This window comes from Felis catus, chromosome B1 (assembly GCF_018350175.1).
Source record: "Felis catus isolate Fca126 chromosome B1, F.catus_Fca126_mat1.0, whole genome shotgun sequence".
Taxonomy (NCBI): Eukaryota; Metazoa; Chordata; class Mammalia; order Carnivora; family Felidae; genus Felis; species Felis catus.
The window spans coordinates 54,676,641-54,691,370 of record NC_058371.1 but is presented as its reverse complement, the minus strand read 5'-3'; the positions used below and the strand labels follow the sequence as shown (position 1 = coordinate 54,691,370).

The window sequence follows — 14,730 nt, the reverse complement described above, 5'->3', positions numbered from 1 at the left end:
ACATATCTGTGTATGTGTGTTTGCTCGAAGTATTTAATTGGCTAAAAGTAATTTTTTTAAGTTTATAAACGGCATATATGAGAAAGGACACTAAGTATGCTTTTCAAGACAGGATATTTCTGGCGTCAGGATAATTGTACACTGACTCAGAAGAAAATAATATGCGTAAGTGGTAAAGTAATTGAGGCAGTCCCATATGTAATTCAAGCGAAAGGAAACAACTTTTCTCAAATCACCTCTAACACTTTGGTTTCCTCTGAATGACCCAGATAATTGCCATGATACTTCACTTCATGGTGTATCTTCTATGGAGACATGAGTTTTAGCTTTTGGTTTCTACATAGAACACAAGGAAGAAAAAAAAAAGCATAAGCTTCTTCCTATGTGGAATTTCCCAGTGAAATTGAAAAGGGAGTAACCAAAGAGTTGTAGGGTAAACCAAAGACCTACGTTCTGTCGGAAGTCCTCTGGAAGAGAATTTAAATACATTGAAGACAGGAAAGCTGTTTCCATCAGTTTTGACAAAAGTAATCGTATGAAAGCGTTATTTCTATGTAGACGAAAAGCGAAATGTCTTTACAAGATTATAAGTTAGCTTTAACACTCCTCTATTTTTAGAAATTGCATTGCCAGGTTACCTTGATATTTTAGAATTTCCTTCTCAAATGTAAAAACAGAATGTGAACCGCACCGATGGTATGATTTCAGTATGTTTTAATGACTGAGGCTAAGAGAGACTTACAGACTCTTTAAGCAGAGCACACACATTGATCGCCTAAGTCCTTTGAGATGGGCTTGGTGGTGTGCACCTAATAAGGCTTATTAAGGGTGTCGAGTCTTTTGGGAGACACATGAGGGTTTTTTGGCTGTTATGAGAGGGAAATACTTAAATTACCCCTCTCTACTCTCTGATTGTTTACAGTCTCCCCTGGAGATATCAGTGTGCTTGAAACACACAAATCTCCTTTCAAAGGTAGCTTGAGAGCCTGAAATGCAGCCAGGGAATTTTAAATGGAAAGGATAGACCGGGTCCACTGGGTCCTCTCAAATGCAGATATTTTAGTTTAAGTTATAGCACAATCTAGACCAAAGAGTAAACTCTCTATGAGAATTAAGCTAAAGGAAAACATATAGCTGCTGTTGAAAATGAAACATTTGCAATCTCCAAAGACTCTTGTTTATCTGAGGCTACCTCGAGGATGTACTTTGGGGGGCAGTGATTTGCAATTCCACCACCGCCCCCAGGAACAAATGAGCAAACCAACCAGATCACAGATAGATACCTTGGTTGTTGATTCACACTGGCTAACTGGAATTTCTTAAAGCTCCAGCTTGGGGAAAAGTAAAGTTCGTGAGGTTAATGAGAGACTACCTGCCTTGATTCATCCTTTAAATTCTTGAATTTGTCAACTATTTTCAAGTGTTCGTTCATGTCCCCCTTATTTCCCTGATGTATCATTGAATTCACAAAACTGCACATTTGGCATTTCTTTCAATCACAAATTATAATTCTGCACTAAATCCTGCAACATGTCAGACTGAGTTGAGTCCCATATATCTTTTGTTTGGCAGGAACTATTCTAGTGCTTAATGAAGGCTGCGTTGGCTGATCCCTCTGTGCCTTAATTTGTCTGGCCACAGTAGTAGGTTTTTGTCTTCTCCAGAAAATGACTCTGTAGCCAGTGTTTTTCATTTATATTGCTTCATAGCCATCGCATGCTTCATTTTACTTGGAAGCCTACTTTCTTTGGGCTTTCCTTGCCAACAGATCACTCCCCACTTTCTGACTTTATCATCTTTATTACAACAATCTGGGGGGGAAGCAGTACATAGCTGCACGCCATGATCAAAACACTTCTTTTGACATTTGGGTTAATGCCACGACTTTGATATCTGAAAATGGAGCTAATACTGGAAAGAGCCTTTCACACAGTTGGTACAAATGTTATCTTTCCCACCAGTGTTTTACTGGATGATACAGTTTAATTAACATTTGCACATTCATGTCAAAAGCTCTGTCATTCCTTGCTGTCTAAACCTTTCATGAGTTGTTACTTCCTGGGAGTCAATGGCACCCCAGCACTGAAGGCATAGTTGAAGTAGCAATTAATTCTGGCTTATTTTTAGCTATGATTGGTAGACTAGAGACTGCGTTGATGCTTCTATTTTCAGTTGCTGGCTTATGTATTTGGCCGAAGGTAGTTGCCCTTCAAGAGATAAGGGAGAAGATGTTAACTGGCTGTCGAATTTAAGTGAGGATTGTGATATAAAAACAGAAAACTGGTATGGTGATGATCTTTTTTTCCCTTTTAACTTTAAAAACACCTTATCTGATTTATTTGGAATATAATTTGAGGTTGAAAAGCTAGAAGAATTACTAGAAAAATGCATGCTTAGGGAAGGGGAATCTTGAAGAGGGTATGTGTAAGAAGAATGTGTGTGAGAACAGGACAGGATGATTAGACAACGTTGGGAAAGGGAATGAACTGATGGGGATATGTGTTTGCTCACGTTGAAGTTTCTTTCTTGTTGGGGGTACTCTGTTAGCATAACTTTCCTCGCTTCTCTCAGCCCCCTGAATTCACTCTGCCATGAGGGAGTTGGAGTTCCCTCTCGCTGGTGAGGTGGGAGGGAGAAGTTCAGCATTCTCTCCTTTCTCTTGTGAGTGGGCTTCCCATAGAGAACCTTTTTATTTTCACTTCCATGTCATAAATCTAACAGAGGCACGTCTCCAGGCATGTGTCTAGAATGGAGAAATCTTTCTAATTCTGAGGTTCAACATTATGAAGTTCACTTGTCCATTTTCTCTAATTAACACCTTTATAAGGAATAAAGGCAATATTTTGGCAGCTGTAAGACAATAGCACCACGGATGGAGGGGACAAGTAGAATTATATCAGTTAAAGTCACACTATGCTCAAAGTGATAAAATATTATTTGAAGATAGACTATGATTGGTTAAATTGCATGTTGCAAACCCTAGGGTAATCACTGAAAAAAGAGATACGTAAGTTAATAGAGGAGATAAAATGGAACAGAAAATATGCTATCAAAATCAAAACAGGGAAAAAATAACAAAGAAAAATAGATGAGAAAAATAGAAAACAAATAGAAGGGGCACCTGGATGACTCAGTCGGTTAAGCATTCAACTTGGGTCATGATCTCACAGTTTGTGAGTTTGAGCCCTGCATCAGGATCTCTGCTGTCAGCACAGTCTGCTTCGGATTCTCTGTCCCCCTCCCAACCCCACTTCTGCCCCTCTCCCCCCTCTCTCAAAAATAAACACCTAAAAACATAAAAGAAAACAAACAGCAAGATAATAGACTCAAACCCAGCCATATCAATAAAAAATTAAACATGAAATGTCTAAACATTTTATTAAAAGGGAGAGGTTGTCAGAATGGATTAAAAAAATCGAGATCCAAATGTATGTTACCTAGAAGAAAAGCACTGTAAGTATAAGGATAGATAAGTTGAGAGTAAAAGATGTACCCTGCGAATACTAATCAAGAGCAAGATAGATTGCCTATTTTAGTATTGTACAAAGTAGCCTATGGGACAAGGGTTACAAGCAGATATAATCATGAAAGAATGAAATCATCTAGAAAGCAAAGCAAACCTAACATGTATGTTCCTAATAACAGAGCTTTAAGATACAGTAAGCGAAAACTGGCAGGACTGAAAACAGAAATAGACAAATTCAGCAATTATATTTGGAGATTTCAACACTTCTTGGTAATTGAAAGGACAAGCATAGAGGAAATCACTAAGGATGTAGAAGACTTGAACGTTACCATCAACCTACTTGAACTACTTCACATTTATAGAAGACTATACCCAACAATGACAGAATACGTGTTCCTTTGGGATGCACATAGAATATTCATGAAGTCAGGCATATATTGGGACATAAAACAAGTCTCAATAAACTTTAAAAGACAAATCATACAGAGTGCATGATCATTAACAGAATTAAATTAGAAATCAATTATAGAAAGATATCTGGAAAATCTAAAAATATATGGAAATTAAACACTGTAATTCTACATAATCCAGGGCAAAGAGGAAATCTCAAAGGAAATCAGGAAATTTTTTGAATTGAATGACAGTGAAAACATTACATATCAAAATTTGTGGGATGCAGCTAAAACAGTGCATAGAAGGATATTTATGGCGATAAATCCTAGTATTATGAAGAATAAAACCTTTGTCAGTAAGTTTCCTCTTAAGAAACTAGACAAAGAAGAGAAAATTAAACCCACAACATTTTGCATACAATTTCAGGTGATCCTAGAGCCTTTTGAAACCCATCATAAATTTAGATTAAGAATCCCTGATCTTCAAAGATTAATCCTAAATTTGTATCTCCATATCAGACCTCTTTCTTGAGCCCCAGAACGTTATATTTAAGTGATTTCAGGGCATCTACAATGAAGTATTTCACAGTCACCTAAAACTCAAAACTTATAAGAGGTAGTGCATTAACTTTTCCTTCCTCCCCCTTTCTTTACTCCCTCACTCCTCTCTCCCCCATTTCTCCTCTTCCTTTCTCCTTTTCTAAACCTAAACCAAAGAACAATGCCACCATTCACTCAGCTGCAAGATCCTGGGCATCTTTCTTCTCCCTCATTCACACATCTAATCAATTACAGAATCCTGATTATCCTACCTCCCAAATCCCTCAAATTCACCCATTTCTCTGCATTCCTTTTGCCACTGTCCTAGAACGGGTCACCAACGTATCCTAAGTAGATTATATAATAGCTTCCTCACTTACCTTCATTGTCTCCTGCATAGTCTGTCCTCCAACATTTTCACTTTCAATAGGCAGTCAGAGTGATATTTCAAAAAGAGTAATGTGATCTTGTCACACCCCTGTTTATAACCTTTCTCTAGCTTTGCTGTGTTCTTGGAGTTAATTCTTGTTCCCTGGCTTATATGACTTTTCATGATGGGGATCCTGCTTATCTCATGGACCTTACTCTCTCCTCATGTTGTGCTATCAACTTTCTCTTTCTTCCAGGTCTTCCAGATGCTATTCATTTCATCTGGAATATTTTTCCTAACCCATTTCCCTTTGCCCTTCTCCCTTATTCCTACTCATCCTTTAGACCTAGCTTAGCTGTCGCTTCTCTGTCAGGACTTCCCACATCTCCTTCTGCTGACTGCTTGTCTTCACCTCCAAAGGATCCAATATCCCTGCTAAGAATCTTATTGCATTTTATCATTCTGAATTGTAATTTCTGACTTGTGAATCTCCCTTACCAGGCTGTACTATAATGTTTATCCTGTGGATAAAATCATGGTGCATTCTTTTTGACAATCTGTGGTAATATAAGAAGCATTCTGCAATTCTTAATCACTTGGGAAAATATATGGCCAAAATAATGTAAGTAGAAAGTAGACATTCAGTAAATATTCATATAATTAATGTACTTTATCTGTGATTTCACATTGTCATATGCCATTATCATAACGAATGCTACTATAGATTTTTTTTCTCTATTCCACTGACAAGGAAAATATAATTGTTTTGTTAATAAGTGTTGGTACTGTGTTGGATAGGTTATGAAGACAAATTAAATGTTACAGTTTTCTCTCAATTTTCTGGGTATCTTATTATATTTTCTCCTCACTGAGGAGAATTCTGAGCACCGAGTTATGGATATCAGGTTGAAAATGTAGGCTCTAAAGACCTCAGCCTCCGAACTAAATGTAAAATTGATGGGCTTTGACTACGCTAAGTCATTTTACTTGGCTTTCATTTATAAGTTCATAATTGTAATTACCCATTCTCTCCTGCTCCTTTGCTATGAACATTCAAGTGGTCAGTACTAAAATTACACTATGCCATCACCAAATGTCCAGCACCAAACCCTTATTAGGCTAATAACAGATTCATTAGAGATTAGAAGGGGTCACTATGCCCTTTTGGCTTGGCTTTCATACATTGTACTCTACTTTGGTGGAAAAACAAAATCATTAAAATAAAGTTATGCACGAATAGCCATTAAACCTTGTTATAAACATTTGGCTCATTTAACTGTGTATGGAGTTGGTTATATTTGTTCATCAAGTTATCCTGATAAAAGTGGTAAAGAATTTGGGGATGTTTTAAAAATAACCTACAGTTGTGTGCCCATGATTTTAGTTTAATTTATAATACTGTAGGAAGAAAATAAGTAGCAAAGTAAATATGGCCAGGCTTGGTTGAGTTGTATTTCTTTGTCATCTCTAACCATAAATATAACACATTTAGAAGTATTTTTGCACTTCTATAACCCTGGAGCTATAAGAAGGAAAAGACTTATCAGTCATACAGTAAATGAATTGGAACCAGACTTTGCAGGTATTCAATTTCCCATAAATATATTATTCTAATAAAAGACTCCTACCAAAAGATTAATGCTGCATTTTAATCTGATGTTGGCTTTTTCGGTTGTTATTTTTTGGTAATTCCAGTCAACGATCAGTTTATTGGTGTTATTTACACATTTCTTCATTCATTCAACAAATTTTTATTTATTTAATATGTATCAGGGACTGTGTGGTTGGGGTTCCAGAGATGAATAACATACAATCTATGATGTCAAGGGGCAGAGCTATGGTACCGGCTCTGGGTGCTCTATGCATCCATGTGTATCTATTGGGCTTCCTTCTCTGTGAGGAACCTTAGGTCATGGTCCCGGGACTCCATTCGAGGAGAACCTTTGCCATGGTGTCTCTCTCTGGAGCCCTGTGGACCTGGTAGGGGCATGTCCAATGGCTGCTCTGAGTTGGATGTTTTCCGTTTAAAATGTTCAGAGGGCTGACTCTAAGTCTGGCTCCGGGTTATCATTTTTCCTCAAATAAATACTCTAATTACATTTAGGGCTTGATTGATCTTTTACTTAATTTAGAAAGAAGCTTCACTGATGCATTACATTTGTTTCTTTGCAATGTCAAAGAATACTATCGTTATGATTGGTGCCATTTGTGATAAACAAAGAGGAAGAAGCTTACAACAGGGCTGAAGATTCAAAGCCTCTCTCCCAACTGACATGGGTTTGTGCTGGGACATCACCTCTAGGCTGGTGCAACCCTCATGCCAACACAATAGATACATTTCTCTAGGCTTTTAAACTTTTGTTATGTTTTGTGACTTCAAGGTTTCTTTCTTTTTTCCTCTAGGGAATAGAAATATGTATTTTTTCCCCCATTTTATAGGCAAACCACTTCAATAGAACATGGCTGGCAGCCATATGGTCATATATGAATCCAACAACCAATTTAGCAAAGAAAACTGCTTGTAACAAGTTTTGGATATGCCATCCCAGGTATTACTTTGATGATAAACAAGGAGATGATTGCCAAGAAAATGATAGTAACATATATAAAAAGGTACATTCCCTTGAGTCATTTAATCATGGTCCAATTATTAGTTACCATCTATTTGAAGTGAAGTCCATGGCACTTGTAGGAGGTACTTAACACGTTTTATGTATAATTTTATAGCAAAAATATGGTGTTAATTTTCAAGCAGCTTACAATCTAGTAAACTTTTGAATGAGTGCTTGTACTGCCCTTATCTGGAACTTCTAGGTCTAGACTTTTGGCTGGCATGGCTTCCAGAACTGGCTTTATGACTCTATTTCAGAACCAGTGTTTCTAGCCAAAACCAATAAGTGGGGAATGGCTCAAAGATGGAAAAACAAAACAAAGCAAAACTTAAGTTAACTAAACACATTAGAATCTCATAAAGAGTTATTAGGAATTTGGGGGAAATGGCTCATCTCAGTTTTTGTTTTATGTTACAGGCTATCACTTCCCTGGATGGTTCCTTCTGCTCCGACATTTGCAGAATCAAAGCTTTAGCCAGACGGCCATCACTCTTCACATGCAGGCGCACACGTGGTGTGTAGTTAGAATTCTTTTCTTCTACAATCAGGAGTGGATAAAAGGGAAAACAAAAGTATTAGGGCATTTTATGAATTTTGTTTACACTTTACGGAAAGGTGACTGTTGAACCTGTCTGGGGAAATTAAATACTCCATAACCATTCATAGATGTGATAAGTGCACATTGATAGCCACATGAACACAGTGATGAATATTTCCTCTGAAGAAATCTATAGTAGTTTGTTTTTATCTGATTTTATCAGCTATTTTCAGTTATGTTACTATTTCAACATTTAGATATTTATTGAATGTACCATAAAAATAAACTTGGCTGAATTTCTGAACTGAACTTGTCAGGTGTCGAAAATTATAATACAATTCAAATTAATAGGATATTACAACTATGATGACAGTTGAGGAACTATCCACAAAATACCAACAAGTCTGACTTCTGGAAGGAGATAGAAACATTGCTCTAAAATATTTTACAAGCAGAGATAAAGAGGAATTTCTTCTTTCTCTTTCATTGAACAGCAATGGAATTAACAATTAAGATTGTTAGAAAATCACTAAAATGGGTGCGCCTGGGTGGCTCAGTTGGTTGAGCACCCAACTCTTGACTTTGGCTCAGGGCATGGCTCCAGGGTTGTGGGATAGAGCCTGCTAGAGTCTCTCTCTCTCTTTCTCTCTCTCCCTCTGACCCTCTCCCCCCATCGTGCTCTCTCTCTAAAAAAATTAAAAAAACACTAAAATGTAGGGCATGACATTTTCCATATATGAAGCATGACAACCAGTTGCAGCTGGTAAAGTCATACAATCACGAAGTCAGAGAGCAAAGAACTGAAATGTGCTCCGGTGCTGTTTCTTTTTGAGAAGCTTTCGCACGTACACCAGTAACGTGCAGGGGTGCAAGTGCTGGGAAAGGGTTAAATACGGAGACTACCATTCCTTCAAAGCTGTTTCCCATGAATCTCTTGACTTTCAAACAGTTTAACACAATGTGACCCTTACAATATGTAGAAGTCATGACATGATCCAGGAAGTTTACCAAAGCGCTTGTACTGTTTTATTTAGCCTGGCATCTAGTATTCTAGGGTGTTTACAAAACAATATGGATTCCTTAGAGAATACCCAAAGTGCACTACCTACCTCAAAGAAGAGAAGCTTAGAAAAATTTTTGAAAAGGATTATAATATGTAGTAAATATTAGCTGAATTTCTCTGTAAAAAGCCTGTTTTACGCTGGTTACTTCATCTACTTTTGAATTTGAATTCAGACTTAGGGGCAAATGGTCAGATTTTATATTTCAAAGCATAATTACTTTTTCTGGTTACAGGAGAACGAGTGTTGTCATGGGAAGAATTTCTAGTATGTTAGAAAATTGCCCACCATTGTATAGTCTTAGTTGAATTTAAGAGATGCTCAAATTTAGGCTTTGTTCTTGACTTGTATTTGGTTTAAAATCTTAAATTATTTTATGGTTATTTTTCTTCACGCATAAATAGGAAAAAAATAATCACAACCTGCTTTTGGGGGCTCCTATAGAAATTAATAAAATAAAAGAAAAATCGATCTTGGTTAATATTTAAGATGCTGGTGAACAAGTGTCGATAACAACATTGTATCTAATTGCCGTCCAAATTCTTCAGAAGGCAGTAGCTAACTTTCAGTGAGTCTTCTGGACTTGCCACATCTTTGTACGAATTTATATCGAAATGGGTTGGAAGTCTGAACTTTAAAGGACTGGAGAAACATTATCCTTCACATGCCATTAGAGTGATCTGTCTAAAAAGCAAAATTTATCATTTTCTTTCAGTGTTAAAAGTTCCTCAGTGATATCTCCATCGTGTTGAAGACACACATTGTATACGGCATATTGCATGATGCGGTTTTGATTATCTTTTTCATCTTTGGCTGCTGCCATCACCCCCAATTTATACCCTGTACTTCACTTCTACACGTTTCGTAGAGCTCCCTAAAGGCACCAAGCTCTCCCAAGCTTTCCTGCCTTCATATATGTCATTCCCTCTGTCTGATGTGTCATATCCTCACCACCTTCCATCACCAACCTAGTGAACTTTTTGTTCAATCTTAGAAATTCAGCTTATATCACCTTCTTCATGTAACTTTTGCTAACCTTCCCATTGCCTGAAAGAATGCTACATTTGTTTTATGACTGACCCCCAAATAGACTGTGGGTTCCTGAAGTGTAGGTTCCCTATTCTATACATCTTTGTATACCCAGAGTCTAGCTCAGTGGAGCTGATGGAACAAGTAAATAAATAGATGAAACTCTGATACAAATTATGCAGTATCTCTCTGGAAGCATCTGGAGTTAGGTACTAAAAATACATTAAAGCACTCCACCTTTCTAAGAATGGGAACTGAGAGATGGGAGTCAAGAATCAGGCACTTGAAGTTTAAAGTGATGACTTCGTTCATGACAAAGCCTGGGTTGGAGAACATGGCTTAGGTATGTGGCAGTGGTGGGTTTCCTACTAGAACCCAAGAATTAGACATAATATTTTCCTGAGTCAAGGCAGTTATGGACAACCAGAGGCCTGGACAACCTCCCTATTTAGGTACAGAGTTTTGACCACTAAAGTTATGACATGATCAAGAGTAGACCAGAACACATGCATATGGTCAGATCCCAAAGAGAAAGAGGAAAGAGCTGATCTAGGATTGCCTACTTTTTGTTTCAAATTTATGAGTAAGACAACATTTCTCCCTTGGGAAAGAATTAGTGTAGGCACAGAGAGACCAGAGGAGTCATTTGAATGGATATCCTTCTGCATGTGAACATGAAATCAGGGCAAAGGGAGATCCCCTCTTCTCCTTCTTCTGGTACTACTGACAGTTATATTTTTTTTCTGCTAATGGCATTACTCTTCTCCCAGTTATCTAAGTGTAATTAGAGGGACATTGCTCTAGTTTATAGCTCATCTCCCACAAAAAGGAATTGGCGCTGATCTTTCAGCCTGTGTCTAGTCGCGGCACTAATTGTTGGTATCTGATCTTTTAATTATTTAAATATAAAAGTAATAACTGATTACTTTGAAAATAACAAATGCTTCCAATAAATAAAAACAAGCCTGCCTAGAAGTATCCTAGTCTTCCAGCACTTTTCCCTGTCTGAAGATAACTACTGTTCACGTACATATCTCTAGACTTCTTTCTATGCATTTACACATGTGTAGACATAAAGATTTTTGAAAACTGCAAATACTTAATAATAACTGGTAGACATATTCCTATTTCCTATCTTATTTGTTTACCTCATTCCTTTTATAATTTCTTTCAGCATTTCCCTATTGCTGGATATTTAGGTTGTTTGTAATTTGTTACTACTACAAAGAGCAAAGTACTTACTATTTTTGTAAGAGAGATCCACAAATAAAACTGTTGAGTCAAGTAATCTGTACATTATAATTTTGGTAGGCATTTTCATATACGCTTTACTACACTATATTTTATCTATATGATTATACACACACTATATATATTGTCTGTACTAACAATATATCAAGTTCCTATTTCCTGAGACTTACGGACTCTGGAAATTACACAGCTTTCCAGTTTTTACCAATAGGGTGGATAAAACACGTCTTATTGTTTTAATCCCATTTCCTTTATTACTTATGATGTTGAACATGATTTTGCATGGTTATTAGTCTTTTTCATATTTTCTATCCTGCCAGTTCATAATTTTTGCCCATTTTTTTAATAGTTTAACATTTTCATATACTATGGATTTTAATTCCGTGTCTGCTAAATATGCTGCAAATATTTCCTTACAGAGTGGCTTTCTTTTCACTTTGTTTAATAGTTAGCTTTTTACTAATAGATTTTAATGCCAACATTTTCATAGACTGAGTTCCCATATAAACATCAATCTCTTTTGGGAATTTCAGTTCTGTTCCATTGATTTGTTTATCTATTCTTCATACAGTGTTAATTCTATAACAACAGAATTTAATAACAATAATCTCTAATATTTATTGAACCTCAAATGTGTCATTCTCTTAATCTTCACAAATACCTTATGTGGTAATTAACATTATTATCATCATCATTTTTCATGTTAGGAAGCTGAGGTTCAAATAGGTTAAGTAACTTTCTCAGAATTACTGAGCTAATAAATAGTTCAGCTGGGATCAACACCAAGATTTTTGATTCAAGGTCACTGTTGGTAAGTCCTATACTATCAGCACTTTCCACAGGTCTATGGAATGCTTTGACATTTGGGATAGCAAGTTGTCTCTCAATGATGTTCAATTTACAATATTCTTATGCATTTTACTCTTATGAGTAAATTTTATAGTCATCTTGTCAGGTTTCATAAAATTTCTGTTGGCTTTTCAATAATTGTTTTGAAATTTTAGATTATTTCGAGAAAGGAATGTCACTGTTATGGACTGAGTTGTGTCCCCTAACCCCAAACTCTCATGTTGAAATCCTAACTCCCAGTACTTCAGAATGTGACTATATTTGGAGATAGAGTCATTAAAGAGATAATTAAGTTAAAATGAGATTATTCAGGAGCAACCAATTCAATGTGCCAGGTGTCATAAGAAGAAAAAAATTGGGATAGACAGACTCAGAGGGAAGACCATGTGAAAAAATAGGGAGAAGATAGTCATTGACAAACCTAGGAGAGAGGCCTCAGAAGAAATTCACTCTACAGACACCCTGCTCTTGGACTTCTAGCCTCCAAAACTGTGAGAAAATAAATTTCTCTTGTTTAAGTTGCTCAGTTTGCACTACTTTGTTATGGTAGTCTTAGTAAACTAATACAGTCATTGTCATAATTTACTGTCTTCTCATTCAGGATAATTCTATGAATTGTAGTTTATTTTATCATTTTTTTATGTTCTTCAATTATGTATAAGTGTTTTTTCAAGTATACATTAATATTTCTTGTTAGTCTTGTTCTTATTCATTTTATTGATTTCTGTAACTCTTGTGAATAAGGTATTTTGTCTCTTTCCCTCTCTTTTTTTTCCAAACCATAAGAGACTCTTAAAAACTGAGAATAAACTGAGGGTTTATGGGGAGTGGGAGGGCGGGGAGGGTGGGTGATGGGCATTGAGGAGGGCATCTGTTGGAAGGAGCACCGGGTGCTGTATGGAAACCAATTTGACAATAAATTTCATATAAAAAAAAATAAGGTATTTTGTCCATTATATTTATACACTTCTTATAATTTTTATATCTTTATATTTTATCTGACTAACTTCCTGGACTCTCTTATTAGTTTTAAATTTTTCAGTTGTCTTGGAGTTTTAGGCAGGCAAACATATAATATGCAAATAAGAACAGTTTCCTTACTTCCAATATATACATTTCACTTTTCTTGCCTTATTACATTGGTTGGAATATTTCAAAATAAGCTTGAATAATAGTGGTGATAGTACACATCCTTGCCTAATATCTGACTTAATTTGGTCATCCTTAAGTATGATATTTATCATAGGTTTTGACATAAATTTTAATTTATTACAAGTGTTGTAGGAGTCTTTATTCTCTCTCTGTATCAGCAAAAGAAATGGTAGGAATTGATTAATTAGAAGTTTTCAAAATAATCTTATAGGTTTTTCTTTTCATGTGTTAATATAGTGAATTGCATGAATAGATGCCTAAATTTAAACCTTTTTTTGATTTTAAGAATAAGCTTGTTTGTTCATTGTGCATTCTTGTTATAATTCACTGCTGGATATGAATTACTACTATTTTATTCATGAATTTTTCAGAAAGATGTGTGTAGTAAATTTTCCAAGTCATTGTATGACTGAAGATTAATTTTGCCTATAGATATGAATAATAACTTAGTTTGGTATATAATTCTAGGTTTAAATAACTTGATAAACATTGGCCCATTATACTCTGGTATCCAGTATTGTAGATGAAGAATTAGAGGCCAGTCTAATCGTCGTAGGCCAGAAATTTTAAGAATAAGCCCATGATTTGATGTGAATCACAGGAAAAATGGATTAAAATGAAAAATTTTAGATTCTGTATGAGCTATTTTGTTACGCCTTAATTTTATGTTTTCATACTCTAGAGTTTTCACTGCAAGGTAGAATGAAGTAAGAAAATTAACACAGGTTATCTTTTCATTCCGTCAGCATAATCTAATGAAAGAGCATTAAACTCAGAAAGAAGTTAAGAATAAGAAATTCTTGCTATTGAAGAAGAAGCAAATTAAAGATTATACTGCTTTGTCAATGCAGAAGTGAGAAAGGAATCCAATCTCTTAATTGATTATGAAATGCATGGATTCCCGTTAGGAAATGGTTTGTTGGAGCAAGGAAAAATTGGAACTTTTGTGCAAATGATAAAGGGGTTCTGGCAATTGCTAACTCTCTAGGGGCAAAGATAACCTGAAATGCACAGTACTTTGGCATTTTCTTGTTCTGACTATTGCTATGTTGGATTTGGGATTTTCCACTATTACATATATTAAACCCCCCCTTTAAACATTATACATATATTAAAATAATATTTGCATATATAAAACTCTGGAACATTTATTAGCTCCTAAGAGTATTTAAAGTACTGATTTAGAGAAGAAACTCATTTTTTCCACATTAATTTCATCAGTTGGGAGTTGTCCGCTGGATATGAATTTGCTAAATTTGAAATGAGAGAACACCCAAACAAAACTTTTATTTGTGAATTAATTGGCTCCTGGATTTGTCAAATAAATCTGATGGTCATAACACAAGTTGACCCGCAGGCCTTCATGAAAAAGAAATGTGATGATTTTGGGGCACCTGGGGGGCTCAGTCGGTTAGGCATCCGGCTTTGGCTCAGGTCATGATCTCACAGTTTGTGGGTTTGAGCCCTGCG

General features: G+C 35.9%; 1 long non-coding RNA gene across 1 annotated transcript; it reads left to right on the top strand.

Annotated features, from left to right (window-relative positions):
- Nucleotides 1–2,111: 2,111 nt before the first annotated feature.
- Nucleotides 2,112–8,204, top strand: LOC123385212. Its single transcript, XR_006597408.1, has 3 exons — nt 2,112–2,283; nt 5,270–5,390; nt 7,798–8,204. It is a non-coding gene; the product is annotated as an uncharacterized LOC123385212 (long non-coding RNA).
- Nucleotides 8,205–14,730: the final 6,526 nt, after the last annotated feature.